Source organism: Limulus polyphemus, unplaced genomic scaffold (genome assembly GCF_000517525.1).
Source record: "Limulus polyphemus unplaced genomic scaffold, Limulus_polyphemus-2.1.2 Scaffold4670, whole genome shotgun sequence".
NCBI lineage: Eukaryota > Metazoa > Arthropoda > Merostomata > Xiphosura > Limulidae > Limulus > Limulus polyphemus.
Genome location: NW_013670280.1, coordinates 23,515 through 27,839, shown reverse-complemented (window position 1 = coordinate 27,839; position 4,325 = coordinate 23,515). Strand labels below are relative to the sequence as shown.

The 4,325-nt window shown below is 32.6% G+C and overlaps 1 pseudogene; it reads left to right on the top strand.

Moving 5' to 3' along the window:
- LOC106471515 overlaps positions 1-4,325 on the top strand; it is a 46,153-nt pseudogene that overhangs the window by 19,893 nt on the left and 21,935 nt on the right.

Below are 4,325 nucleotides of genomic sequence, written 5' to 3'. Positions count from 1 at the left end.
TGTGTGAGTTCTGTTTATATGTGTCTGAAGCTAAACAAGTTTGTTTTAGTTGTGTACAAGTAGAACGACATACATGTTGTTGCACCAACAGAAGTAGTACTAGCTGTTGTGTGGAGTTCCGTTTATATGTATCTGAAGCTGAACAAGTTTGTTTCAGTTGTGTACAAGTAGAACGACATGCATGTTGTTGCACCAACAGAAGTAGATCTAGGTGTTGTGTTGTGTGTGAGTTCTGTTTATATGTATCTGAAGCTGAACAAGTTTTAATTGTGTACAAGTAGAATGACATGAGTGTTGTTGCACCAACAGAAGTAGTTCTAGCTGTTGTGTTGAGTTCCGTTTATATGTATATGAAGCTGAACAAGTTTGTTTTAGTTGTGTACAAGTAGAACGACATACATGTTGTTGCACCAATAGAAGTAGTTCTAGCTGTTGTGTTGTGTGTGAGTTCTGTTGGTAAGTTTGTTTGAGTTGTGGAAAACCTACTAAGGCTGTCTGCCACCATCAACCAATCAGAAGGAAGGCAACATCGCTAAATCTTAGGTTATACTTTACCAATGAATAGGAGTGACCATCACATTATAATGCCCCCTTGGCTGACATGGCTTAAAATCAAAGTAATAACGAGAAATCATACTGGTAATATTTTGATAGTTGGAAACACTAACTTCAATCGATTGGTTATTTTCATGACATTAATTGATTGTGTTATTCCCTCAACTCCAATATCCTATTTATCTTCAATTACTTTGTTGTTATGCCATAGTAATTTCATTGATGTAAAACGTGAAAAGTCCCACATTTAGACAGTATATAGTGATCTGTAAGTGTGCCGTTATCAAACTACTGCTAAAGATGTTTTCACTCGAGTTACTGACCTTTAGTTATCACCAAGAAAATAGTATATTAAAAACAAGTGATTTTTGATACCTGTTTTTAAAATAGTTTTTCCTGTTACTTACAGCCATCAACAGATATGAGTGGAAAAATTGAAGAGGAATTTACTCTTGCCCGTTTATACATTAGCAAGATGAAGACTGAAGTTACAGGTTTAACTCAGGTAGATTTTGTAAAAATGTATATATCATTTGTGTGTATGTAAAAATCACCTGCTGTGTATAAAGTGTTTAAGAAGGAAAAGTAAATAATTCTGGCTACAATTGGTTAGATTTTTCTTCTTTTAACAAGAAGATGTTGAATAAAATTAAATTTTTCTGTTTTCTAGAATAGAGTGGCAAAAATAATTATTCTTTTAAAGGCCAACTAACAAAATTTCTCATTTCTGTTTTCTGAAGTTTGTCACTTTCTGTATTACCTCGTTGTTCTCTCGTTTAGTAGAGCACTCTTAACAGGTGATTGCCATATTTGGAGAAATATATGAGTTTATTTCAAGTTTTTAACTATCTGTTTATTTATTAGTTTCTAACTGTAAATTATAAACTAGAAGATTCAGTTAGTAATAGTCTTTTATTTAGCAGTGATAATCAAGATGTGTTCATGGAACTTAGAGTTTTCAACTTTGTTTGATGCATGACAATGAACTTTATATTTTATGTATAACTATTGATCTTATATTTTTGTACATAACTATCAATCTTATATTTTTTTTTATACATTTTTCACTCAATATTCTGTGTGCAGCTTTCAACCTTATGTTTTGAATATAATTAATGACTTGTTTTAATTTTTAGGTATATAATGTACAATCTGAAGTTACTGTGGAAGAATAAATGTTATATTTTGTGTACAATTTATTTATTTGGTGCAACAATCAGTATCATATTTTTCTAAAGAGTTTTTCAAAACATTAATCTGAAATTTTTTATACAAGATTAATTCTGATTCTTTGTTTAGAAGATTAATTCTGACACTTTGTCTTGAAGATTAATTCTTACACTTTGTGTAGAAGATTAATTCTTACACTTTGTGTAGAAGATTAATTCTGACACTTTGTGTAGAAGATTAATTCTGACACTTTGTTTAGAAGATTAATTCTGACACTTTGTTTAGAAGATTAATTCTGACACTTTGTTTAGAAGATTAATTCTGACACTTTGTCTAGAATTCAGAATTAATCTTCTAGACAAAGTATCAGAATTATTCTACACAAAGTGTCAGAATTAATCTACACAAAGTGCCAGAATTATTCTACACAAAGTGTCAGAATTAATCTTCTAGACAAAGTATCAGAATTAATCTTCTAAACAAAGTGCCAGAATTATTCTACACAAAGTGTCAGAATTAATCTTCTAAACAAAGTGCCAGAATTATTCTACACAAAGTGTCAGAATTAATCTTCTAGACAAAGTGTCAGAATTAATCTTCTAAACAAAGTGCCAGAATTAATCTTCTAAACAAAGTATCAGAATTAATCTTCTACACAAAGTGTCAGAATTAATCTTCTAAACAAAGTATCAGAATTAGTCTTCTAAACAAAGTATCAGAATTAATCTTCTAAACAAAGTATCAGAATTAGTCTTCTAAACAAAGTATCAGAATTAATCTTCTAAACAAAGTGCCAGTATTATTCTACACAAAGTATCAGAATTAATCTAGACAAAGTGTCAGAATTAATCTTCTAAACAAAGTGTCAGAATTAATCTTCTAGACAAAGTGTCAGAATTAATCTTCTAGACAAAGTATCAGAATCAATCTTCTAAACAAAGTATCAGAATTATTCTACACAAAGTGAAGATTGATTCTGATACTTTGTCTAGAAGATTAATTCTGACACTTTGTCTAGAAGATTAATTCTGATACTTTGTGTAGAAGACTGATTGTGACATTTTGGGTAGAAGACTGATTCTGACACTTTGGGTAGAAGACTGATTCCGACACTTTGGGTAGAAGACTGATTCCGACACTTTGGGTAGAAGACTGATTCCGACACTTTGGGTAGAAGACTGATTGTGACACTTTGGGAAGAAGACTGATTGTGACACTTTGTGTAGAAGACCGATTCTGACACTTTGGGTAGAAGACCGATTCTGACACTTTGGGTAGAAGACCGATTGTGACACTTTGGGTAGAAGACCGATTGTGACACTTTGTGTGTAGAAGACCGATTGTGACACTTTGTGTGTAGAAGACCGATTGTGACACTTTGTGTGTAGAAGACCGATTGTGACACTTTGGGTAGAAGACCGATTGTGACACTTTGGGTAGAAGACCGATTGTGACACTTTGGGTAGAAGACCGATTGTGACACTTTGTGTGTAGAAGATTAGTTCTGATACTTTGTGTAGAAGATTAGTTCTGATACTTTGTTTAGAAGACTGATTGTAACACTTTGGGTAGAAGACTGATTATGACACTTTGGGTAGATGATTGATTATGTCACTTGCTTCTGTTAACAGAAATGTCAGCAGTTAGAGAGCTTTCAGTCAGATTGTAACAAGAAAATTGAGGCAAACCAAAAAGAAATGATCCAGTGTCGTCTTCTTATTAGTCAGGTAAGGAGTACTATCCTTTCAATAAATGAATTAGATATGTATAATACAACATCTTTTTTAATGTGTAGCTTTGTGAATTAGAAAAAAGTTCTAATTATAAATATTAATTAGGCATCATTGTGGAATACAGTGTAACAGTATTAGCTTTATACATACCTAATAAAGCTTGTTACCACTTCATGAAGCTTTATAAATATTTAGTGATGTTTTTGAAGCTGTTGACACCCAGTGTTGTATGAATTATTGGTGGTCTTATGTTTGAGTACTTTGTATGTGGTTTGGTGAATCCATTGTTATATTCTCTCATGTAGATAACATTTATTATCAGCCTTCAGCCAAGATTTAAAACAAAATTAAGTGGCCAAGTACTTTACACCTACTTCATTATCTTTCATGTGTTGTAAATCTCAAGTACATTTGCTGTAAATTGTAAAGCAGAAAGAGATGTAAGTATATAAACTTGTTTATAATGATGTATTTTATCTTACAACAGTAAACAGTACTGTCAGGTTTTACCTTAGCACAGTAACCATTACTGTCAGGTTTTACCTTAGCACAGTAACCAGTACTGTCAGGTTTTACCTAGCACAGTAACCAGTACTGTCAGGTTTTACCTTAGCACAGTAACCAGTACTGTCAGGTTTTACCTTAGCACAGTAACCAGTACTGTCAGGTTTTACCTTAGCACAGTAACCAGTACTGTCAGGTTTTCCCATAGCACAGTAACCAGTACTGTCAGGTTTTACCATTAGCACAGTAACCAGTACTGTCAGGTTTTACCATAGCACAGTAACCAGTACTGTCAGATTTTACCATAGCACAGTAACCAGTACTGTCAGATTTTACCATAGCACAGTAACCATTACTGTCAGA